This window comes from Carcharhinus amblyrhynchos, unplaced genomic scaffold (assembly GCF_965287045.1).
Source record: "Carcharhinus amblyrhynchos unplaced genomic scaffold, sCarAmb.v2.hapA scaffold_38, whole genome shotgun sequence".
Classification (NCBI taxonomy): domain Eukaryota; kingdom Metazoa; phylum Chordata; class Chondrichthyes; order Carcharhiniformes; family Carcharhinidae; genus Carcharhinus; species Carcharhinus amblyrhynchos.
The window spans coordinates 3,411,105-3,438,704 of NW_027649779.1; the positions used below are offsets into that span (position 1 = coordinate 3,411,105).

General features: G+C 41.5%; 1 pseudogene; it reads right to left on the bottom strand.

Moving 5' to 3' along the window:
- Positions 1-1,219: 1,219 nt before the first annotated feature.
- On the bottom strand, positions 1,220-26,387 carry LOC145362400 (Ig heavy chain C region-like; annotated as a pseudogene).
- Between the last annotated feature and the right edge of the window lie 1,213 nt (positions 26,388-27,600).

Consider the following 27,600-nt stretch of genomic DNA (forward strand, 5'->3'; position numbering starts at 1 on the left):
TCCTGGACGGGGTGCCCTGGTTCTGTGTTTTTAAGCCCAGTTATTACACGCTGCCCGCCTGGCAGACATTTGACTGGTTGGACAACATCTTAACCCCATTTCTCCCGTTCCTCCTCATCCTGCTTCTTAACGCTCTAACCGTAACACACATCGTAGTGGCCAGCAGAGCTCGCAGGAGACTCCGGAGCACGGAGGGTCACGGGGACCCAGAGATGGCCAACCGCAAGAGGTCCATCATCCTGCTCTTCGCCATCGCCCTCAGCTTCCTCCTCCTCTGGGTCACCTATGTCACATACTTCCTCTATGTGTGGATTACAGGCCTGGGCTACCGCACCAGCCTGGATTTCAAAGACCCACGGTACATCTTTCAGGAAACAGCAAACATGCTCCAGCTAGTCAGTTCCTGCAACAACGTCTTCATCTACGCAGTCGCTCAGACCAAGTTCCGAGAGGACCTGAAGAAGGTTCTGCTGAGCCCCTTCACCAAGCTCACTGGCTAAAACACACATCAGCACGTGTTTGGGTTTCATCAATTTAGACCAATCCGTCTGTCTGAAATCAGACACTATTGGGCTTTAGATACAGGACTTAGGAGATGTAAGCGCCATAATACAGTGCTCACAGCCCCCGTTATTGTTCTGAATGAATGCTGAGTTATTGCTAACTTCCTGGAAGAGATAATGTAGTGATGGAGATTTTCAGCATTGAAAGAGGCCCTTCGGCCATATAACTCCTATCTCATCACATCCCATTTTGCCTCAGGTAGTTCTCTTCTTTGCATGCTATGACTTTTCAAGTGTTCATCTAAATGCTTGTTAAATGTGAGGGTTCTTTCCCCTGCCATACTTTCGGCTGTGAGTTCCCGATTCCCACCACCATCTAGGTTAACGAGGTTTTTTTTTGCAAATCCCCTTTCAATATCATGTTCCTATCCTTAGATCTATGCCCCTGGTTATTGACAATTTACTAAGCGGAATGGTTATTCTCATCTGGATAATCTATATCCCTCATAGTTTGGTACAAATCAGTGGGTTTCCCCTCATCCTTCTCCACATTAAGGAAAATAACCCCAGCCTGTCCAGTCTCTTTTCATCGCTGCAAACTTCACCCCAGGCTGCATCCCGTTCAATTCACTTAATATCCTTTCTAATACAACAACATCTGTATGTGTAGTGAGCTGAACCCTCGAATGTGTACTGAATCGAAACTATTCTCCTTGTTAAAGTAGTTTGGCACCAGTATCATCCGAATGAATCTGCACATGGTTCACTAACCGTGGCATAATGGGAGTTTTATACAGCACCAGCATAACTCCTGAGCTCGTCTCATCAATGCTTCTGCTAATAAAGGCAAGTGCACCATGTGAACTCTTAACTACATCATCTGTCCTGCGCTTTGCATCCTATCACTGCCTTTCACTATCTGTGTTTGTTCTCAGCCTGTTGCCCCTGTGACATTTCCAGTTCGGAAGCAAAACCACAAATTCTCACTCCACTGATGCTGACAGAATTGTTTGAGACCAGGAAGCAATTCAGGATTGCTTATCAAAAATATTATTTGTTAATATATCGAAACCAGCCTGCGAACCTGCAAGGACCGAACACGAATCACTAACGCACCAAAATGGCACGGCGTTTAGGAAAATTTCAAAACATCGAGATCTAGGGGTACAAGGTCAGAGCTCATTGAAACTGGAGTTACAGGTGGACATGATGGTGAAGAAGGCATTCGACATGCTTAGTTTCATTGGTGAGAACATTGAATACAGGAGATGTACTAGACATTGGAATACTGTGTACAGTCCTGGTCACTCTATTATAGAAAGGGTATCATTAAACAAGAAAGAGTGCAGAAAAGATTTACGAAGACACTCCCGGGACTTGATGGTTTGAGTTATAAGGAGTGGTTGGATAGATTGTTTTTTTTTCTGGCGTGCAGGAGGCTGAGTGGTTATCTTATCGAGGTTCATATAATAATATGGGGCATAGATCAGTGAGATAGTGCATATCTTTTCCCAACTGCATTGGTGTCTAAATCTAGAGGGCATAGGTTTAACGTGTGTAGGGAAAGATATAAAAGAGTCCAGAGGCACTTTATTTTTTCACACAAAGGGCCGTGAATGTCTGGGACAAGCTGCCAGAGCTAGTGGTACAGGCGGGTATAATTTTGTCTTAAAAAAAACGCTAGCTATCGAGGAATATGGGCCAAACGCGGGCAATAGGTACCATTTTAGGAGATTAAAAAGGGAGGCATACATATGTCGGGCCGAATCGCCTGTTTCAATGCTGTAAAACTCTGTGACTGAATGACTCTGTTTCATCTTCCTGATTCTCCCAGATACTGATTACAGATGAGTCAGCCTCCGATTTAAATGGATGAAGGAGATATCATTATGCTGGGTTGTAAAATGCGATTGGCTGAGCAACATATCAGGAATTATGATTGTTGTACGTTTACTGAACGTAATTGATCTTTTAAACGAACATGAGGCAGGAATGATCGATAAGAACATCTATAATTGATCTGTTATTGATTGTACGCGTTAGATTCATCGGAAAGTCCTGTGCTCTGTACCAGAGCCACTTAACTCTTTCTGTCATCTCCGAGAAGCTGCTTGTTGTGTTTTTGTTTCAAATAAATATTACGTCTTTAAAGAGAGATATCGGCCTCGTGATTTTATATTCTCTGTAGTTAAAGACAGTATTGGTCACCTCAAATTATCCCATAACACTAGCCATAATTTGGAAATGTGTAATTTATTATGTTCTTACGTGAAATACGCCTCAATCTCTTGGTTTCACCTGATGGTTTGCACCTCTGTTCTGTCTGTGTTCTCTATCTAGCTTGTGGTATGCCTGACTTGTAAGTATTGCATTAGACGATGTATAGAGAAACTCACTCGGTTAACCCACGCTGTTGTGACTCTGATAGTGTTTTTAAGGGGCAGGGAAAGGAAACTATTTTCTCCCAAACACGAACCCCCATTGGTCGCGGATGAAGCAGAACCTTTGCTGTTTAGAATTACCTGAAACTCGGTCAGTGACAGATCAGTTTATGAGTGAAATCATCGATGTCTCCGCATTCTTCACTCACTCTGTCTCTGGACGTTATCTGAAAAAGTCATGATGTGGGTATGCCGGCGTTGGACTGGCGTAAACACAGTAGAAAGTCTGACAACACCAGGTTTTAGTCCAACCTATTTATTTGATAAGTATATTATCAAATAAATAGGTTGGACTAAAACCTGGTGTTGTCAGACGTTTTACTTTATCTGAAAAAGGCAGAGATGAACGTGTATTTACACAGATTGGCCACGCGGTGGCGCAGTGACTCTTTCACTGAGCGGCCTTGACTTCAACCACACCCCACACATGACTGGGGGAACATTCCTGTCTAGGAAAAGGGGGAAACCCTATAATAGGGAAAATGGGGCGGAGGTGATGGGTTCGGAGAACAGAATGAAGCCAAGCCAGAGATGGTTAAAGTTTAATTCAATATTTATTTCAAAAATTCAGAGAATATTTTACAGCAAAATTATTTTTTAAGACATGAAAGTGAACACAGCGATCGAGCTTCACATTGAGAACAGAACACACGCACAGATAATCCGTCAATATTTGTACATCTGTTCCATACACCAGAAAGGGAAAACAGGACATTAATAGAATGAGGAATTAACAAATGTGAGTAAGGAATTAGAAATGTTAATGAAAGTTAAACTACGGGAAAACTATTAATCACAATTAAATTTATAAGAAAAATGTGTCGTATATTTCACACAGAAAATTGAAATAAGGTCTATGATTGCTTCAGTTTCAGATTCAGAATGATAAACTGTAAGAATTTTACTGATAGAGTCACCAAGAGGAGATATTGTACATGAGCCACACAGAGATCTTGATAATCAGCTGAGGGAAATCTGCAGCGTCCAAAATTCAACCCATCATTTGATCTGTAAAATAAAGATACAATAATGAAGCAGATGTTTATGATGTGGGACATTAATGTTCGAGTTTTTAATCAATGAAACATTGAGAGATTTTTCAAATCCATTCTGCCAGTTTGAAATGTGAGTGAATTGAATCATCTCACCTTCACCAGAGTGACGGCAGTGCTGTAGAAAATGCTCAGGAAGAACAGGACGATGAATGTGGAAGCGGTTGTCCAGATGTTGCTGTTATCATCCTCATTGTCTTCAATCCAGATGCGGTCGGTGAGGTCTAGGGGCGGAGACCAGAAATTGAAATTAGATTACTTTATTTATCCAGGGATTTTTTTTTCTTTTCCCTGTTCTCCTTCATAAACTGTTAATGTATTCTCTGTATAATTTTCAATGTCTATCTACTCTTACATTCAGGACACCCAGTAACCGATCTCCGTAACTACCTTCACACTTGATCGTTATGCACATTCCTTGGACAGTCCATGCCAGAAAGCACTGAAGATGTTTTCTTGAGTATCAGTTCATTTTTGATCAATTTGGCACTATCCCTCATTGAAGAATATTATGGCTGATATGGAGGAACGTTCACTGGTCAATGATTGTTTCCAAAGATGGTGACTGGCATGTAAACTGTGAATGTTGCTGTTTAAGGGCCGGGATGTAATTTCTGATCTCTTATTTATGGTTGAAATTGTAAGTAGATCACTAGCTTAATTTAGTTTTTCCACTTGTTTTTGGTGCAGTGTACATTGAGCGAATTGTCGGTTGATATGTCCATTAAAATTCATGTTTAAATTTTACTTTCATCATTTACCTTATTTAAGATTTTGCATTTGTGTCCGTGTGCATGATCATCTCGTGCTCTGCATTAATCTTTGGCTCTGAGTTAATATATGTACAAGAGCGTTAATGTTCGCATTCATTTGCCTGTATTTGTTGATTTGTGTAGTTGTGTGTCTGCATCTGAGTGTATATTTTATTTTTCTGGTATTGTGTGTGTATGACTCTATTATTGTGTTAAGTCCATGTATAATTATTAATGCCACTCTTAATCGGTGCACATGTGCCTCTATCTATTACTATGTCTTAATTTCTGCCATTCTAGTAAGATTTGTTTCCCTTTCTGATTGCGTCTTTTTCCCCATATTTCTGTGTGTACCCGTTAACATGCATGTATGTATATACGTGTTGATAGTTCTTCATAATGATATTTTGATTCGTGTTTGAGTTTCGATATGTTGTAATGTGTGCTATGGTATTCTGTCCTGTATGAGCATGTTAATGTTTGTGTCCACATGTTTGCGTGCAAATGTTTTGCTGTCCATTCATCTATATGCAGCCTGCTTACTTGTTTATATGCATTTCCATATATATCTGTTAATGTGTATAACATTGTGTCTTTATGTATATTCCTGTCAGGGTGAATGCGTGCTAATATATATACATATCTGAGTATATGTATGTGTTTGTGCATTTATGTGGGTCTACATGCACGTGTATCTATCTGTCGATGTATGCATGTGTTTGTGTCTGGGTCTGTGTACCGATTCACAGAAGTGTATGAACTTGTGTGTTTTATGTGTATTTGTGTGAGTGCTTTTGGAAATATTTGATTGTGTGCGTATGTTGTTGTTTTAGTGCCTGTTTGTATAAGTTTGAGTCTACATATTCGTGTGTGTGTGTGTGTGTGTGTGTGTGTGTGTGTGTGTGTGTGTGTGTGTGTGTGTGTGTGTGTGTGTGTGTACAGCTACACCTGGATTTCTAATTGTGATAGTTTTGTGTAGTATTGTCAGTATGTATATTTTTTAACTGTTGCTTCAAGTTTCACCGGCAATTGTTAACTGAACATGATCCAAACAATCCGAACAATGGAGCACATTTTCAGACTTTGCTGTTAAAATGTCTTTTATGCGAGTGGCACGGTGATATCAGGAGAGTGAATGAAATAATTCATTGATGCATCTCAGATTCATCAGGGACAGAACAGTGAAAACCGGGGAGGATTCTATTACTTGTTTAAATATGTATTATGGGAAATCAATGCCAGCACATGATTAACAGGAACAAGAGTGTTGAAACATTTTTGAATTATGTTGCATAAATATATATGCATATGTTAGTTTATGTGTATTATATACTTCAATGATACTTTGATAATGAGAATGATACTTCAATATCTGGAGCAAAAAAAAAGGAAGCTAATTTGTACTGATGACAACTGACTCCTGATTAGAGAGCCGCTCCCTTCCAAACACGCGACTTAGGGAGAGGGAGGGCAGTGAGCTCATAGTTTCCCTCTCTCTACCCTGTGATGCAATGTCCCTGATGGTTCTAACCACTGAGGGGGTGGAGATGAGTGGACTAAATAATGACATTCCTCCTCTTTTCATTGAGGAAGTTGTGGTATATGGGTTAGTTATTGATCCTCCCCTCTCTTTGTTGGGTGAGTAGGAATCCAGGATGTTAACAATTTCATTCTCCCTCAATCTGATTGGGGATTATTTCTCAATGTTTATGTGTGACCCTTACTTCTGTTCAGTGGGTGTGATGCAGCAGCTTAAAGCTGACATGAAAGGGTAAAGGCATGGACAATGAGAGAAGCAGGAACACCGAGATCTAAATATTGAGAATGTTTGACGCAAATGTTGAAATTGTCGGATTTTTCCTCAGGCAGGAAAGTCGGTGAAGACGTTTTGGAGAATATTGTCATAAATGTGCTCTACTCTGTCTCTAAGAAAGGGTGGATCTGAGCAGCGTGCATTGGTTCAACAAGACTTGGGTCTGAGGCCTGAAAATATCTGACTCAAACCAAAAATATCTATTGGACGTAAAACGGGAAAAAAAGCAATCAATAAAACAATTGGGTGTTTCATTTATCGTTAGAGGAAAATGATTTTATTCTTTTTATTGTAGTTTTTAATGTAACCGAGTGATTCTCATTGACATGAATTAACAGTGTCCATCAGTGCAAGGGAAATGTTCACAAAACTGGGTTTACCGCTGGATTTGTCAACTGTTCTGTTGATGATCTTCAAGGGGATGGCTTCATGTCCCACCACACAGGAGTAAGAAGCGCCGCTGGACCATTCCTCTGCTGCAATGGATAACAGGCTGTACATGAAGAAGGAGCTATTGCCGTTCTCCGCCACCACCTCGGTGTTCCTGTAGTTCCCGGGATTCACCGGCTTGTCGTTGACGGTCCACTTGACGAAGATCTCTCGGGGGGAGAAACCTCTCACTAAGCAGCTGAGGGAGACGAAACTCTGAGCGGAGACTTCTTCTGCCGGGGGCAGGAGGACAGAGACGACCGGTTCCCGCGGATTTAGATCTGCAGAACATGTACAATAAATATCAATAAACTGGAGAATTCTGGAGGCAATGAAACCGCTGGTTCGATATCAGGAAAATGTGCTTCGCTTTTGGTTTTAAATGTTTCCATTTTTGATTTGCAGCTTGGAGGAGAGGTGAACACAATTGTTTTCTCAAATAACTCAGGGGGGCGGAGTGGAAAGATTCAGAAAGTTTACAGCACAGAATCAGGCCATTCGGCCCAACTGATCTACTTTCCTTTTTGATTTCCTAGTTTTGATGCACCACATCAGACTCGCCCCTTCTTCTTCGATCTAAACCCAGTAACATCGCCTTCAGTTCACTTTTCACTCATCAACACATCAAACTCCCCATAAACATATCAATCGGCCCAGAGTCGTTTAGTTCAGGGGAGAACATTAATGCACTGAATACTAAATATTGACGAGTACACTTTCACTGGAGATAGACACAGTGATGCATTTACATGGAAACATAGAACATTACAGCACAGTACAGGCCCTTCAGCCCTCAATGTTGTGCCGAGCAATGTCCGAACCCACAATCAAGCTATCCCACTCCCTATCATTCTGGTGTGCTCCATGTGCCTATCCAATAACCGCTTGAAAGTTCCTAAAGTGTCCGACTCCTCTATCATGGCAGGCAGTGTATTCCACACCCCAACCATTCTCTGAGTGAAGAATTTACCTCGGACATCCCTCCTATATCTCCCACCATGAACCTTATAGTAATGCCTCCTAGTAACAGCTACATCCACCCGATGAAATAGTCTCCGCACGTCCACTCTATCAATCCCTCTCATCATCTTATAAACCTCTATTAAGTCGCCTCCCATCCCCCTCCGCTCTAAGGAGAAAAGCCCCAGCTCCCTCAACATTTCCTCATAAGACCTACCCTCCAAACCAGGCAGCATCCTGGTAAATCTCCTCTGCACTCTCTCCAATGCTTCCACATCCTTCTTATAGTGAGGTGACCTGAACTGAACACAATATTCCAAATGTGGTCTCACCAAGGTCCGATATAGTTGCAGATAACTACACGGCTTTTAAACTCAAACTCCCTGTCAAAACACCCTGACACACTGTAAGCCTTCACTGTTCAATCCATTTGAGAGGCAACTTTCAGAGATCTGGGGATATGAACTCCAAGATCTTCTGGGTCCTCCACATTGCTCAGAACCCTGCCTACATTTTGACCCCACATTTATTGCTTCAATCTCTCAGCTCACCTGTTTCCTTGTGGATAGATGTTCTTAGAGGAGTCGGCAGATCCTGATGGCTCACCACGCACTCAAACACAGCCGCACTCAGCCAGGCTTGCGTGGAGATGCTTAATTTGCTGATCACGCTGTCAGGATCCGCTCCGGGCTTTTCGGCAATCTCTGATTTCAAATACTTCCTGTCTCGGATCCAGGACACGTTAACTCCATCAGGAGCATGAGAAATGATGCAGGTTAAGGTCACGGTCGCCTCCAGTAAGACCTGTTCTATTGGTGGTGGCTGTATCTTCACTGTGGTATCAAGGCACTGGAGAGGACCTGTGAATGACAAATGAAAATGAACCCTAGTTCCCCTTCAGAAGCAGGACAGCAGTCTTCAGCCTGAAGGAGATGAAGTCACCTCCAATACATCAATCTCTAACTATAGCCTTTCAACATCAATGGACGATGAAGAACCAACTTGTTCTATGAACTTATTCCCTTTATTAAAGTATTGTAGCAGCGGTACCATTTTCATAAATCAACATTGCAGGATTCCCAAACGATACACCATCATGAACTCAGGGAAACCAGTACTGGGCGTTAGTTTATAAATAGGGTGGATGCACTTTCCGAAATTTTACCCCTGTGCTGTGACTTGTGAAAGAGTCCGATCCCCACTGTCTCTCTGAATCTTACCAGCTGCCTCAGGGAAAAAAAAAAGTTGACATCAAGGCCATCTCTCTCACTATATTACTTCAAAATGGAAGGGGGGCACTCTTTCAGGGGAGGCAGTGGCATATGGTGTTATCAATGGGCTTGTAATCTAGGGCAAGGTTCTGGGGACACAGATTCGAATCCCATCATTGCAAATATTAAATCTGAATTCTATAAAAATGTATAATTAAAAGTTGAAATGATTGTTATGAAGCCATTGCTGTAAAACCTCTTCCAGTTCACAAATCCTTTTTAACAAGTAAATCCGCTGTCTTTATCTGGCCTGGTATGCATGTGACTCCAGATTCACAGCAACGTGGTTGACATTGAAGTGCCCCTGGGTTTGGGAAATAAATGCACCTCTCATGAAGGGATAACAAACAATTGCTTTTGTGATGAAATTCTGAAGGAGGCCTTGCCCTAATGCAGCAAATTACATGACAATAACTTAGAAGTTATTCTATGCGTTGGACCAACATTTGTAGATCTCTAATTCCGGTTAACATCGGAATGATATATTTTATCCTCTGTTTGAGTCTCTTACCCTGAGATGCGCTGATGTTCAGACTCTGAGTGTTTCCTTGGTGAGTGACCTGGCAGCTATAGACCGCTTTGCTGAACCATTCCCCAGCGGAGACTGTCAGCCGGCTGCTGGCCGAGAAGTTCCCGTTCACTTGACAGGCGGGAGAGGTGACAATTCCTGAATCCATGGGTTCCCCATTCTTCAGCCACTTCACCGTCATTGACTTTGGCTGGAAATCGATGATTGAACAGACGATGGTTGCAAATTTGCTGCTTGTGATTTCTTCACTGGAACTCACGGTGAGGATAACGGTTGGGGGGATTTCACCTTCAACAAACACATGTTTAGACATCACTTGAAAATTCAATTGACAACAATTAAAATTAGTTCTTTTATTTTAGCACCAGAGCTGCCGATTTGAGAATTGTGCCCATGGTTTTATGGAACTGGCAGGGAAATGGCAAATAGAATTCAACTGTCAAAAGTGTCACTCAATGCATTTGCGGAGGGCAAACAAAGCAAGGGAATAGTCAATAAAACAGAAGGTTGAGAGAGATTGAGAAAATACAATACCTTGTAGTGCATGTCCACAGCTGTTTTTCGATGGTAGGGCAACTGGACAAGTTGATCAAGAAAGCATTTCGGATTAATTCCTCCAATGTGTGAGGTATTGAAAACAAAATCAGTGATGTAATGATGGGGCTGTGTAACACACTAGTTAGGCCACGTTTGGAGTTTGCTCCATAGTCCTGGCCTTCACGTTGCAGGAATGACGTAATGACTCTGGAGAGAGATGAGGTTTACAGGAATGTTTCCATGGCCTGATCATTGCAGCCATGAGGCGAGATTGAATAGGCAGGAGTTGTTTTCCTTAGAAAAAAAGGAGGAGGCTGAGGTGTGACGTAATTGTGGTTCACAAAATTATACGGGACGTAGGTAGAAATAATTCATTCCCCAGGTGGAGGGCTCAATTACCAGGGGGCATGATCATTTAAAATGTCTCTGTATCTGTATCTCAAGTGCTTTAACCGACAAGGCTACGAAGCAAGGACTAGAAAGTGGGCTTAAAATGAATGGTTAGTTTCTTTGTTGTCACTTTTGGACAGCACAGACATGATGGTCTAAATGGTCTCCTTCTGCACCGTAACATTTCGATGGTTCTCTCGTTCTGAGTAACTTATCAGTCAGTAGATATTTACCTGGATTTTGCACAATTTACATTTTTCAAATTGCTACAAATCAGTTATGACTAAGGCCTTATACAGTTCATTCACAGCGCCCCTCTCTTATCCAGGTTTCACAACACTTACATGGCATTTCAACGATCTTGACTGAGTCACTGTGTCGAACCTCACAGTCAATTCTGGGGCATTCTCCCGCTGAGTCGGTGATGGTTAACTGGCTGCTCAGTGTGTAGGTCCCCATCGTGTTTCTCACTGACGGGTATGTTTTAAACCCACTGGTGATCTCCTGCCCATGTTTCTTCCAGGTCAGTTTGGCGACATCTGGAAGGTAATCCATGGCCAAACAGCCGTAGGTGACGGAGCCATCGGAGTTGTGTTGCTGACAGGAGGAGACCAGGCCGTAGAGAGTGGGCGGAGACGGTGTCGCTGGGAAAGAATAGCCGATTGAACAAGTTAGACTCTCATTTGCGTTTATTAAGTCATCAAACATGTTGTTACAAATATGTTTCTATAGTAGATATAGCTCTCGGTGTTGTATGGGTTCCAGGTATGATCAGGATATTGATGAGGGATATGGGCAATAGGTATGATCAGGATATTGATGAGATCTGACCAAAGTGAATGGTGGAGTAGGCTCAGAGGGCTAAATGACCACTCCTGCTTCTATTTTTGTGCTTCTATCCCGAACATTGATTAGAATTATGAACTTATCCTAATATTTCCAGATTTAATCCTATATCTACCTTTCAGATTGTGTTATTTCTATCAATTGGGAAAAGTCATCTCTGAAGAAACTCACATCCCTGTCTCCACCTCTAGCAAATTAAGAAGAAAAATACACTCATAGAGTGTCAAAATGGCATATCATTCATTGGATTAACAGAGAAGAGCAAAGATTGTCTCAATTGTTGCAGCAACTATTTATTTCTCAAACAACAACACTTTGTGATGAAGAAGTTGTCTCTTCATTCATATCATGCACTCACCTGATGAGGGAGTTCCAATAGCTTGTGATTCCAAATAAACCTGTTGGACTTTAACCTGGTGCAGTGAGATCCTTACTGTGCCCACAACAACCTCACTCCGGCATCTCCACACTAGTTTTGGAAATTGCCTGTGTTCAAACTGATTGATGCTCCTTCCTCTCTCCAACTCATTGCCTCTCACTCCACAAATCGGAGATTAGTGACTTTGCTTCAAAAATACCTCCGGAATGAATACTTACTGAATGATCAGGAAACTCTAAATGTGATTATAAATTCAAATAAATGCAACATTAACTAATTGAAGGATCATACATTAATGGTAAGAGTTGGCCATTCGGGCCCTGAAGTCTCCACCATCATTCACTGAGATTACAGATGAGCTGATTGTGGTGCTAGCTCTATTCTCAACCTCCTCACTCCGCCCGTCCATCATCCGCTCTCTGCCCATTTTCCCCAGCTCCTTGCCCTTTTCACTGGCTCTCTGACTTTCATGGTGGCTCGTTTTCTCATTTATCCGGCTCTCTGTATTTCCACCTGACTCTCTACACTTCCCTCCAGCTCTGTGCCCTCTCGCCCGGCTCTCTGCTCTTTCTCTCAGTCCCCTACACTTTCCCTCAGCTCTCCGCCCTCTGTCTCTGCTCCCTAACCTCTTTCTCCTTTCCCCCGGCTCTCTGACCTTTCCCACTGACTCTCCTGCCCTGTCCCCTGGGCTCTCTGCCCTTTCCCTCGGCTCTCTGGCCTTTCTCCGACCTCCCTGCCCCTTTTCGTGCCTCCTTGCCCTTTTCCATCCCTCCCTGCCCTTTTTCCTGGTTCTCTCCCCTTTCCGTGGTCTTTCTTCCCTTTTCCCCATCTCTCTGTCCTTCCTTTCGGCTCTCTCCCCTTTCACTGGTCTCTCTGCCCTCTCCCCCTGCTCCCTGTCCTTTCTCCTCTCTCTCTACCCTTTCCCCTGGCTTTCCGCCCTGTTCCCCAGCTGTGTGCCCTTTCCCCGTCCTCTCTGCCCTTCCCCCAGCTCTCTGCTGTTTCCCCTGGCTCTCTGCTGTTTCCCCTGGCTCTCTGCCCTCCCCCCACCCACGGCTCTCTGCCATTTCCCACGCCTCCTGTTCTCCCCTGACTCTTTGCCATTGTCCCTGGCCCCGAGCCCCCAGCGATTCCCTCCAGCTCTCTGCACTCCCAGGGCAGCTCCCACCTTTGAACACCAAACGGCCGCTTGAGATCTTTCTTCTCTCTCGTTGCAGACCTTCCCCACACAGATTTAGTGAGTGTGAGTGAGAGAGTGTGAGTGTGAGTGATTAGATGAGTGAGAGTGGATGAGTGATGGTGTACGTGTGACGGAAGGTGAGTGAGTGAAGTTCTTTGAGTGATGTTGAGTGATTTAGGGTGAGTAATTGTGGGTGAGGGTGAGAGAGCGTGAGTAAATGAGGGTGTGTGAGAGAGGGTAGGGAGTGAAGGTGGCTGAATGTGAGTGAAGGTGACTAGATGATTGAAGGTAAGCAAGATTGAAAGAATGAGGGAGAGTGAGTGAGGATGTGTGAAGGTTAGTGGAGGTGGGTGAGTGGAAGTGAGTGAGATTGAGTGAATGAGGGTGAGGGAGTGAATGTAACTGAGTAAGTGAGGGGTGAGAGTGAGTGAGTCAAGGTGGTGTGTGAGAGTGTTTGAGGGAGAATGAATGTGGATGGGTGGGAGAGTGAGGGTGAGTGAGTGAAGGTGTTTGATGAGGGTGAGTGATTGAGGATTTGTGAGTTAGGGTAGTGAAGTTGAGTGATGATGAGTATGTGAGGGTTTGTGAGTGAATGTATGTGCGTGAGTTTGAGTGAGTTTGAATGGGTGACCGGGCGTAATTCAGAGCGAGACAGAGAGAGGGTCATTGAGCTTGAGTCTGTGGGGGTGGGTAGGTGAGTGAGTGAGTGTGAGTGAGTGAGACTGGATGAGTGAGGGTGGGTAAGTGAAGTGAGTGAGTGAGTGATAGTGAATGGGGTGAGTGAGTGAGGGTGAGTGAGACTGGGTGAGTGAGGGTGGATTAGTGGGATCAGTGAATGAAGGTGAGTATGAATGTTGATGACTGACTGAGGGTCGAAGTCAGTGAGCGAGGTTTAGTGAGTGAGGTTGAGTGAGTGATGGTGTATGAGTGTGGGTGGCTGAGTGACCGTGAGTTAATGAAGGCGCGTGAGGGTGAGTGAATGTGGGTGCGTGACTGAGGGTGAGAGGGTGAGTGAATGTGAGTGAGTCAGTGAGGGTGTGAGAATGAGAGAGTTAGGATGTGTGATTGAGGGTGAACGAGTGAGGTTGAATGCGTGTTTGTGGGTGAGTGTGGGTGAGTGAGTGAAGATAGATGAGAGTGAGTGAGCGAAGATGAGTGAGTGATTGTGAGTGAGTCAGGGTGTGAGGATGAGTGAGTCAGGGCGTGTGTTTGAGTGAATGTGCGAAGTTGAATGAGGGTGTGTGAGTGCTTGTGGGTGAGTGAGTGAGAATGGATGAGAGTGAATGAGCGAATATGAGTGAGTGATTGTGAGTGAGTGTGTGAGGGTGACTGACTCAGGTTGAATCAGGATCAGTGAGTTTCTGAGGGCGAGTGCGTGAGGGCGAGTGCGTGAGGGCGAGTGCGTGAGGGCGAGTGCGTGAGGGTGAGTGTGTGACGGTGAGTGAGTGAGGGTGAGTGCGTGTGAGGGTGAGGGTGTGTGAGGGTGAGTGTGTGTGAGAGTGAGTGTGTGAGGGTGAATGTGTATGAGGGTGAGTGTGTGAGAGGGTGGATGAGTGAGTGAGGGTGAGTGAGTGAGGACGAGTGAGTAAGCGTGAATGAGAATGAGTGAGTGAGGGTGAGTGATTGTGGTTGAGTGAGTGAGGGTGAGTGAGTGAGGACGAGTGAGTAAGCGTGAATGAGAATGAGTGAGTGAGGGTGAGTGATTGTGGTTGAGTGAGTGAGGGTGAGTGAATGAGGGTGAGTGAGTGAGAGTGTGCCAACGAGAGAAGGTAGGTAAGATAAGGTGAGTAAGTGAAGTTATTTGATTGAGGCTGAGAGATTGAGGGTGAGTGAGTGAGTGTGAGTGAGGGTGAGAGAGTCAGTGAGCCACCTCCTCCTCTCCCTCTCCATCGATCTTTTCCCGATTCTCTCCATTGATCAGCTTTCAGTAACAGGGCTGTGTAAAGTCAGGAATCAGTGTAGATCACCGGGCAGCTGCTTTAATGTCGGGGCCTTTCTTTCAGAAACACGGATCAGTGAACAAATAGACAGACTGAGGGAGCTGGAAGGGAAGCTTCCAGCAAAACTAGGGTCACACAGGAATCAAACACCAAGTTGACACCAGTATTGGGGAGCCAGGCGGACTTAGTCTCAGCCAGATCCCTTCTTATTGATTGTGTCTTTGTGTCCGGTGTAACACATGGAAATCCCTACTTCTGACCTCATGTTGGATGAAATGTGTCATTGATGAAGCAATAGAAGATTGTTGGTCCCAGAACAGTCCCCTGCCGAACTCCTGCAGTGATTTCTCAACTTAGATGTTTGACCTTCAACAACCATTACCACCTTGCTTTGTGCTAAATATGACTCCAAACAGAAAAGAATTTCCCTCTGTAACTGATTCACTTGCGTTTTACTCGGGCTGCTCGATACCACCCACATTCAAATGTTACAGGGGAGGGGAAGGGGGCGGCGGGGAGTAACGTGGATGGGCGCTGTGGCACAGTGATTAGCGCCGCTGCCTCACAGTTCAATTCCCGATATGGGTCATTGTGTGTGGAGTTAGCAAGTTCCCCCCGTGTCTGCTTGGGTTTCATTGGGTGCTCCTGTTTCTTCCCACAGACCAAAGATGTGCGGGATCAGTGGATTGGCGTGCTAAATTGTCCCTTAGTTTCAGGGGGACTAGTTAGGGTAAATACATGTGGTTATGGGGATAGGGCATTGGTGGGACTGCTGCTAGTGCAGACTCGATGGGCTGAATGGCCTCCTTCTCTACTGTAGGATCCCATGATTCTGTTCTTTGGTATCAATGACAGTCTCTCTTACGTATGTGAGACGGAAAGTGTGTGAGAGTGTGCTTGGGTCTGTGTGCCTGGGAGGGGGGGTGACAGTGTGTGTGTGTGTGTGTGTGTGTGTGTGTGTGTGTGTGTGTGTGTGTGTGTGTGTGTGTGTGTGTGTGGAGGGGAGGGTAGAGTTTGTGTGAGCGAGAAAAAAGTGTAAAAAATAGAAAAGATGTATGAGTGAAATAATTATTGAGAGAACATGTGTCTGTGACAGGTGGAGTGTTTAAGAGAGATACATTGTGTATACATGTGTGTTCGTGTGTAAGAGATGGAGATACTGTGTGCGTGTGAGAGAGGTGATGTTTGTGAGAAAGAACGATTGAGAGAGCGAGTGTATGTATTTATTTGTAAGTGTGAGAGAGTATGTAGAACATGAGAGAAAGAGAATGTGTTTGAGAGATGTCATATGAGAGAGCAAGTAAGTGTGTGTATATATGTGCGCATGTGTGAGGGAATATGAGAGTGTGTATGTGTGTATTTATGTGTGTGAGAGTGTGTGATGTGTGTAGGTCTCTATCTGGCTGATTCAGTCTGGAAAAGCACAATCACTCCACACATACTCACCCACTCACACAGTAAGTGGGAGTGACAAGTGAGCACAATACGGACTGTGGACCAATGGCTGGAAAAAACATTTAAATCTTTCACAAGTCATTCACAATTAAATAATTTCCTCTTTCCTCAATGAGTGAAACTTGCAAAATTTCACGAAATTTGAGACAATCCAGGCTAAATTCACCCACAAATTTACCCGTCCCCTCGTTCTCCCTATTCACTCTCTCCATCACTAACAAGCAGTGTCAGCAGTGTGTATTATATACAACATACACTGCATGAACTCACAAACGCTCCATAGATTACACTGTCCAAACCCGCTGCATTTCCATCCTAACAGGACAAAGGCAGCAGACACAATGAACGCTATCACCTGCAAGCTCCCCTCCAAAATACACACCATCCCGACTTGAAACAATATCTCAATTCATTCATAGTCGTTGGGTCAAAATTCTGGAACTTTCTGCCCAAACAGCAGGGTGGATGCCTGCAGCATATGGACTGCAGTTATTCAAGGATGTTTCATCTCAACACTTTCTCAAGGAACGATTAGGGGAGATTAAAAATTCTGGCCGAGCAAATGACACTAAAATGCCTTTAGAAGATTAAAAATAAGATGCAAATGAATTTGGCCCTTCAATTGTCAGACTAAACAGTTCAGGGGCTGCTGTAGTACGGAACACAACATAATACATCTCACTTTGTATTTGTTCACCGAACATTCCCAAGGCCGGTACATCACTGCTTAAAAATCATTCAATTCTCCCCTCTACAGTTTGAAGTTTCTGCTCTCTGATGGTCACAATATGCTTCAGGGATCTCATTTCTGACAAGCTGAGTCAAATATCAAGTCAAACTGTCACATTTCTCAGAGGTACAAGTTTCTTGAAGAAATAAATCAAATTTCAGTTCCCGAAATACTGCAGAAGGGGCCAGAAGGTTTATAACCAGTCAAACAGATTCCTGGTCCCAACACAGTGACCACGCGTACTGAAACAGAACAGACACAAACGGTGCAACAGCCGAGTTCCCAGCAGGTTTATCTGTTCAATCCGTAAACTTCATTCAAACTGTTGGATTCGCATTGATCAATGGTCAACTTACAACAACAGAAAACCAATTACCTATCTTAAATGAAAATGATATTCATTTGAAAAAGAAATCCCTTGACTTCTAATTATTTACCTCTATTTGTATCATCTCTCGTAAACGTGTAATTTCGCTGAAAATGAGCAAAAATATCAGTTTCAGGGCAGTTCAATGTCCCTCACAGAGATGCCGTAACATTATAAGAATTAAACAAACATGGAAACATTAACGTTGAAAACCATTACAAGATTCGAACTAATTTCTTAATTAAATGTAGTCAACGCAATAATGAAGCTAAAATACTTTATCGAGCTGAGCAGAGCCGAGTAAAGAAATGTTTTGTTTCTGAATTCATTTCTGATACAATTAAATATTCTTTAAAACGGATGATATTTTGTCCACCAGTGCAATATTCAAGGTCTTTTGTTTTGAATTAATTAGCACCAATATTATATTTTGTTATTGTTAATTGGCAGTTAGTTCTCCTGTTACTGATTTGCACTCCGTAATAAAATCAGTTTTCAATCATTCAAAACTTGCCTTTGCCTCGAACATTGTGAAGTAATTAGGTTCCAATAAAATCTTAAACAATAAACTTCAAACTACTGAATGGAAATATTCAGACATCTGAAATTCATTTGCTAAAATCGAATCACGTTGTAATGTTTTTCATTTCAACTTTTACTCCCAATGCCTTATTATAACCTACAATCGTGTTAAAATGCATGCTTCTGTATTTGTATTTGCTGTAACGGCCTGGACGTTTGAGCTCAATGAAACCGCTTCTTAGATTGAATAATTTGGACAATCCATATAATTTACTTACTGAAAATATTGATTAATTTAAGAAGATCTGAATAAAACAGTGAAAAATTCAATGAGGACAATTGATTCAAATCCTCTGCAACATTGAAAAATGATGCACAAAGTAAGTCGAGACTTTTTCTTCGGTATAATATTCAATAAGAATTAAACATAATGTTCCAATAGAGTCGATTATTCTATCCTGTCATTTTTTCATCCTTATTCAACATTTATTCTGTTTTCAGCAGTAATGGAGCCATGATGTTATTATTAAGCGTAGAACAAATCTTACTATTATAATATTTGTATATAAATTAATCTTTTTGAATTTCATGGACTGACTTGTCAATCTCTATCCAGTTTCTGTTGACACTTACAACAATTCAAACACCATTAACTGAACAATTGTTTAGTGTCAGCGAATTCCACCTGTCAGAAAACTGTGTTCACTCTGTCAAGTTTATTCAAAATGTGGGATTCTAAGTGGTCAATTGTCAAATTACAACAAATAATCAATAACTATTTTTAAATTAAACTGATAAAAATTTCAAAATTCCCTTCGACTTTTAACTACCTGTACCTCTCTGTCTTAAATCTAGAAAATTGGGCATAAAATATTTTTTTTCTGAAAATGAGCACATCAAATGTAACAGATTCAGGGTAGTGTAATGTCCCTCACAGAGATATAGTGACGCAGTAAGAATTATAATTAATGTTTTATTTTAATCTGCAACTATTAGTTAACATGAATAAAATGCACTGGCGTGCATTTATTTTTGATACTTGTTTGTTTTATCCTGAAAATATTTTTTAAACTTAGTTTGTTTTTTTTTGGGTTCATTTAGATGGGAAAAGTGTAACCGCTCAGGATCACGGTGCTCAAAAAATACAGAAGCAATTGAGAAACACCAAACCATTCCAAAAATTTTGAGATGACATTAGTGATTAATTACCTTGACATCCAACTAAAAATGAATTGGAAGAAATGCTGCGCCTCCACAGATAGAATGTAATAATCGGACACAAAAGTACCAAATAGTCACGTTTTAATCTCTAAAATTCGTATTTAAGTGAAAGCGAACTTCATTGGGATATATCAATTAATGCAAAGTATCTTGATGAACTGAGCACTGCTGTGGAAACAGATTGTTTTCATTGAAACAGTTTCCGGAATTATCACAAAATATTTCCAGCCTAAAAACATTTCTGGTCATGTTAGTTGTGTGCAAAGCACGGCAGAAGTATTAGGCGGGATTAATGAATTATGATATTAATATAAAATAATCTTTGGTGAACATGGAGTTATATTACCGATTTAAAAATATTTAATTTATATTAATTTTACGATTAAATTTGTTAATGAGAAGTCTGTAGTTGCAGCAACGACTTAGTGTCCCAATGAACGTTGTATGTTATGATTTGTTTTAATTTGTAAACGTTAGTTTAACTTTTATTAAAAATGCTGTAATATGTTTATTTTTTTCCCAAAACCTGCCTGTTTTCTCCCTGCAAGGATTTTCAAACTCAAAGATTGTTTGCATTCAACCAGAAAACATGTAACTGCTCAGTGCCACCGAGTTTAAACAATGCCGAAACACCAAACCATTTCACGCATTTTAACATTCATAGCGACCGAACCACAGAACCTCCTCAACAGAAACACACCAGAACACATCGCTGAGGGAATGAATCTGTTGAATATATCCATTCAATAAAATCAGAAATATAATTGAAAGGAAATCTCAACATCCAATCAGGCAAACCATCTCGTCAACAAATATATGAATGTCTAAACTAAACAAAAATCTGGAATAAGAGCAACAGCATAGCGAGGAGGTGAAATATATCCAACAAATTAACATTGACACTTTACCACATTCTATTCATATTGGGTCATATTTCAAAAACATTTCAAACATATTTATACATTTACCTGCAGCCATCAGGTAAAACATTGCACCTACCCCAAATTGGGAATGCAGTGGCAAACTGTTTGGACGAGTGGCGTAAACCGTGATTTGATTTAACCAGAATTATCAGTTACGATTAAAAAAAAAATGCAAATACAATAAAGCCTGCCTGATTTCTCTGTGCAGGCACAGTCAAATAGTTTAAAACCCACAGACTTTGTATTCGATCACAAAGTGTATAACAGCTCAGTATCACGGAGTGTGAACAATGCAGAATCGCCAAACCATTTCACAAATTTCACTTCTTCAAAGTCACCCAGACAGACAATCTCCTCGCCAGAAAAATGCATCACTGAGGGACTGAACCCCGGCTCATGCAGAAGCAGCTCAATTCTACCAACACTTTCAACAGAATCTAATTTCACATTGGCAGAAAATCTCAGTTTAAAATCCAGCCAATCCGCCCATCACCAAAGTAACTAATAATTAAACTGAACGCAACAATAACATAACAAAACCAGCATTGTGATTAAGCAGAACATGTTCATAGCATTAATGCAGACACTTTAACACATTTTGTTAAGATCAGGTTAGATTTCAAATACTTGTGGAGTAGATGGTGCAACTCACAGCCACAAGATTTCACCGAGATTAAACATTACAGAAACGCCGAACTTTTTAACGAAAAGAAGGCATTTAAAGTAACCCAGCCTCACACTGTCCTCAGCGGATAAACACCAAATCACAACAAGAGACTGAATCACTCAGTATTACCTTTTATCAATTAACAGTAGAATTCTATAACCCCCATATTAAGCAGAATCAAATGAAACATTGTAAAGATTTTCAGCACGGAATCCACCAAACCATATTTCAGGGAACAAATGAATTAATAAAATCGAGAAAAATATAAAACAAAAACTCAGATAAAACACTGACTAAATAAATGCATGTTTCTTACCTGCAGTCACCGTCACCATGGTCCCTTGTCCCCAGTAGTCATAGCGTCACAGTGTCACATTCTCTAGGCTGGGCCATACAATAACCATCCCTGCACAAAATAGACAAAAATCCACCAGTATTTAAATAAAATCACAAGCCAGAGGGAAAGTAAATCACTGCATTTTTCATGAAATTACAACTATCCTGGTGGATACCGTTCGCTCAACATAAATAACCTTAATGTTTTATATTTCACAGAGGATCACATGATCAAGTTATTGAAAACACTAGCTGATAATCAAATTGTTATCATAAATTTTCTATCTTAATTCTCGCTATTCGTGTAGTGCTGGGATATAAATAATACAGCACTGTAAATAATGCTGGATTGTAAAACAGAGCACTGACCCAGACTCAGTCAATTAGCGCTGAGGGGTTTTTGTATTGACAGTAACTGTTGTGCCATCCAATTATCACAGTGAGACACAGCACGTCAAATACTGTTCCCGCCTGCTAACTGGAAAATACAGAAATTTAATTTCGCTGCTCTCTCAAATATCTGATTCTGCCTCATCCAAGAGCGAATGAGTGACTTATTTCAGCTTGACCTGGTCATTATATTTAGAAAGGGTGTCGGATTGCTTTTAAACTCACCGTGTAGATTTAGCATATCGGTCAATATCGATTTTATGGAAAGAGTTTTATACCCAATCACAAACTAATATTACGTCCACACATTATTTCTCTGAAGCCTCGTTTACTTTGGAAATCCTGCTGTGGTACTGATTGCCAATTTGAACAATCCCTTTCTCTGAGGTTTTTGTATGAGGATGTCGCTGTGCTCAGCACTGTGACCCCCTGTAGTATCACTGTGACACACACCCGCATAAAAACTGCACTCACTCTCTGTTCAGTACTGCCACACAATATTTACTTCAAATAGGCCCGTATTACTAATGTAATTTACAATTTATGCAGCAGTTTACAAAACACAATCTAGAAACACCTCCTCCAATTATCAGAAATAGTCAAATGAGCATTATATCCAGGTCTGTCATTGTTGAAGCCTGTTAATAGCAAATATAAACAGAGTGAAAAGTTCAGCCAGTTACATCTGTGGGTTTGCGCGGTTTAATGTTCATTTTTCTTTATGTTAGGTTTGTCAGAAGCGGTTTGCGATTTGGTTCTGATCACTGCCGTTAATATTATACTGAAAACAGATACTGACCTTCAGGTTATGATGGAAGTTGCTGAATTCCCTCTCGGGCTGTTCTTGTTCGGGTCCATCCCTGGATCCTCTCGCTGTGTCCTCTTGCACAGTAATAGATGGCGGTGTCTTCGGTCTTCAGCTTCGTCATCTCCAAAGAGAAGATGTTGTTTGAAGTGTCTTTGGACGCAGTAAATCGATCCTTAATCCCTGGGGCGTAATTATTGCTCGATGAACTTTTGTAAACTAGGAGCCATTCGAGTCCCTGCCCGGGAACCTGTCGGATCCAGCTCATCCAGGTATCGCCAAGATTGAATCCGCTGGTTTTACAGGTCAGTTTCAGGGAGCTTCCGGGACGCCCGGTCTCTGCCTCTGGCTGAGTCAACACAATCTCCGACTGGACACCTGTAAAAATAGACCAAAAAACAGAGGATTAATCCTGGTGAAACGATTGCTGACTCTGGAACATTCTAGAGATAGACTAACATTGAGTCAGTAACAGTGAGAGATTTGGACAATAATGAAAAAAAACATACTCACCAGATAAGAAAGTCAGCAACAAACTGAGAGAAGTGGCCGACCTCATCTTTCTGGTGATTTGGGGGAAATGGTTGTGTCAGGAACTCAGTGAACAAACCAGCTCCCGGACTGTTGGATTCCGGTCCCAGTGAGCGGTATTTAAATACCCGGCAGAAGGGGGCGGCTTTCCCGGCGCCGCCTATTGATTCCCTGCTGGAGGCGGCGCCTGGATCCACGTCCCACCCTCCACACCCCCAACAGAATGGACTCCAATAGGTTATTATTAAAAATGGATATTTTATCCGTATCGGGATATTTGTTTGGCTGAATCTGTTCATTGTATTGTCTCCATTATTTCTGATGGTGATGTTGCAGTTCATCATTTCGTTATCTAAAAAGAAATCTAATTCCATTGGAAGTATGACTATTTTATTACCACACCAACAACAAGAACACACATCTAAAAATGATGAAATAACACTTTCTGAAAATAAAGAGTGCGTCAGTCAATTTTGCAACAATCCCGGGTCTCTGTCATATTACAATAATAAAGCATAATTTATCAGAAGAATGTTTTTAGCGATTTCTGTAATTAAATGTGTGGAATATACAAAGTGATTCTATTTAAAGCGGGGATGGCTATCCCTGTACAATTTGGGTCTGAAGATGAGTAGAAACTCGCACACACTACAATGTTTCTCCTTGTATTTTTCAATCTGCCCCAATCTCGAAGACAGCCCTTTAAAAATAATAAGAATCCCGCCCTTCTGATAATTAAATAGTGAGTTGACAGAGAAACATAAAATTAAATCGACTTTTGACTGAGAAGTTAATGAATCGGAACGGGTACGGAGGTCATTAAAGTTCTCCTTCAGCGTTCAAATTTTTGCACCTCACTCTGTTGTCCTCCAGCTGTCTAACATTCACTGGTATTGGGAATACAAGATAACAGGACTTTGCGGCACATTGCACAATATCGCAAGAATAAATGTTTTATCTTCCATTGAATCAGGTTATGAACTGATCACTTCTCCACTCGTTGGCAGCTATGAGAGGAACTCTTCAAGAATGGAAATCAGATTATACTGTGCAATAGCGCACGGTGCTAATCAGGTACAAGAGGCCTGTTTAAATGAGATACAGAACATTCAGAATATTCCAGGCATCTCCTCTGTCAAAAGTCAGTTTTATGATGTTATTTTAATATTATTTGGATGCATTTTTGGTCATTACTCTGATCTCAAGTGACTGGGGAATTGGGAACATTAACATCTCTCTCTCTCGCTCGCATTTCATGATTTGGTTAACAAACAAACTTTAAATACTGGAATGGCATTTATTTGGAAGTTATACAAATGAAAAAGCATCTGGTCACTTTATTGTTTTGTGATACCATTTACTCACACAATGAACAGGACATTGAATGCAAATATTTGATTAGAATGATTACGATTTAAAACGTGTTTTCCTTGTGGGAATGAAACATTTACTGTTTAAATGTTTGAATCCCATGTTGTCCTTCCAGGTTCACGCTAATCTGCCCACACACAACTTGGCAGCAATCCAGGCTGCTGTCAAATGCTCAAAGTTATTGACAGGAAACACCTGGGGGTGTTTGTGCAGTAGATCAAAGATCTGTTTCCTCAGTACTGACCGCTTGGCTACAAGCCAACTTAAAACCCTTCACGTTGTCAGTTAGGCCTAATTAAAAACAAATCTACCCAGCAACAGTACTGGAGGCACTTTAATTTTTAAAAGTTGTAAATGTAGATGTTTTTATTCCCCATTACTACAGAAAGGAAATCCATGCAGCTTCTCTGGTACCCTGTTAGCCATAACGATGATCAGGATATTGTGATGGGTGGATAGAAAGAGTCATAGGCAAACTGAGAGATGTCTCAGCGAAAAGATACATGAAAATGTATGTTTGTGTTTTCTTTCCCCTTATTCTTCCATGGGATGTTTGATTGGAAAGAGCAGCACTTCTTGCCTTTCCCAAATTCCCTTGAACTGCCTGTTTTTGTTTCGGTCACTTCTGAAGATATTAAAGAGTAGCTACTTTGCTGTCCACCTGAAGTCACATTCTTGCGAGACCAGGTAGCGATGGTAGATTTCCTCCATTGGAGAGTCAGAGAAGTTCCAATGGTCGCCGTTAGTATCTGTTCCAGGTTTATTAATTAAAGTCAACTTCAACCAGCTGCAATGGACCGATTTATATCCCCGTCCTCACAGCATTGTCCTGGGCCTCTGGATCTCTGGATCAATTAAATTAATATTATGTCACAATCTATGCAAATAATAATTGTATTATTGTGTTGATGCAGGAATGAATGACTTTGGAATGAATGAAATTTGAATGAATGACAGTTTGATTCCTGAATATTTTCATTGAGGAATCAGTGAATCGATTGATGGATGCATGAATAGATGGCATTGAAAGATGCTCTTCTGCATTCCCGTATTTGTACTTGATTATTTCATAAATTGAATGAGCTCCTTTATTCCATTTGTGTCAGCCTAATGTCTCCAATTCTTCCAGTGTGTCTCGGCAAAATCTGTCCCGAGGCTTTCGGGAGTTGGCAAACTGATCCTCACGAAGAGAAGGACGAGATTTTCCTGAGGCTCGGATTTCTCTGCTGATACTGAATCTTCATACCCAAGGTAAAAAGAGTGAAGATGATTAGTTTGAGGAGAGAGGATTGTAATATTTGAAACATGTGATTCTTTCACTTACAACAAAACTCTCATCATGCCCTCGCCCAAATTAGTGAAGGTAACAGGGTGAAAATTAAATAAGGTACAACAGAAATATTGTGAGACTCACTGGGCAACTACAAGTGTGACATTACTTCCCAAAACAGTGTAATAATAAATCGGGATTTAAAGATTCAGTAACTTCACACGAGATACAGTTGGATTCATTTATATCATCACTTTGAAAACCATCAGACACTCCAGCTATGTACCAGGATTTTCTGTGTGATGATAAGGTGATGACTTGTCAATGAAGCGCAGAGGCTGCTGGGTAGCTGTTCATTATCCTCGGGCTGAATTAATTCCATTCCCCACTGAATTCTGGGACAGGTTTTATTCCTTGGTGATAAAAGGCCAATGTAATGTCAATAAATAGGAATATCAAATAAATCATACGAAGTAAATTACAATTGTGTGTTGTATGGAATGAAATACTGAAAACAATCAGAAAAAGCTGGAAAATTTCAGCATGTCTTCCAGCATCTGTGGAGACAGAATGGAGGCTGGATGGCTCTTCGACAGAGTGTTCCTGATGATTTGGAGAGCTCATCACTGTTTCTAACAAGATGTCAGAGAAGCTGAATAACTTTCCTGTGAGATGGGGATAGTTTAAGTAGTTACTGTTCAATGATATATACTATTTCGAGCTACACACAATTACATCAATTCACATACCGATCACAAACATCATACTCAACTTCTCCATCCCAACTAAACTAATCAACGCCTTAATCACTAACTATGTACGAAAATAAACTTCCTAATCCCTATCCACACTCACCATTTCCCAACTTAACCATCCTCTTCAAATTTCCCCAAATTAAAAAAACAATGTTTTCCTGACTCAAAACGTTGGCTCTATTCTCTCTCCACAGATGTAAGATCAGTTGAGATTTTCCAGAATGTATTGTTTTTGTTTCAATTTCCAGGATCCGCAATATTTTGTTTTTTTTTCAAAATGCTGAATATAATTGGTGAAATAATTGTTTATCTGTATGAATTGATGATAACTGGTGAATTGGAACAACCCCGCCTGGAAATTCCCCTCCAAAACTCTCATCAACCTGATTTGAACATATATTACTGATCCTATACTGTCGCTGGGTCGGAATCCATGAGAATCCTCCCTAACAGCATCATGGGTGTATCTACATTGCAGGTTTTGCAGCTGTTCAAGAAGGTGGTTCACCACCACTACATCTAATGGGAATCAGAGGGAACACAGTCCACTGGCTGGAACACAAAGGAAGATGGTTGTGGATGTTAATGGTCAATCATCTCAGTCACAGAGCTTTGCAGGAATTTTTCAGCTTAGTGACCTAGCCCCAAGTTTCAGCCATCATTAACATTCATGTGTGGGATGTTCATTCAGGATTGAACAAAGTTCAACACTAGTTCCAACTCCTCAGGTATTGACACAGTCTGCGTCCATATGAAGCAAGGCTGAGAAAACATTCAGTCTTGGGCTAATGAGTGGCAAGTAACATTGATGCCACACAAGTGGCAGGCAATGATCTTCTCCAGTAAGGGAGATTCCAACGATTTCCCCTTGACACTAAGTATCATTTTTCTCACAGAATCCCTCACTGTCAACATCCTGGGCAATATAATTCATGAACATCTGAACTGGAACAGGCTTTTAAACCAAGTTGCTGCAAGAGCAGGTCAGATGCCAGGAGTTCTGTTGTGAACAGCTGACTTCCTGAATTCCCAAACTCTATCTGTCATCTACAAGGCAAAATTGAGGAGTATGAGCAAAGAACAAAGGACAATACCGCACATGAACCGGCCTCTGTTGCAACATAAACGATTGAATATTCTCTACTTGTCCGACTTGTGCCACTCAAAAATCTCAATGCCATTCTGGAAAAAGTAGCTGTGTCGAAGAACACCTCACTCACCAGCTTTCCAAAGCCTGT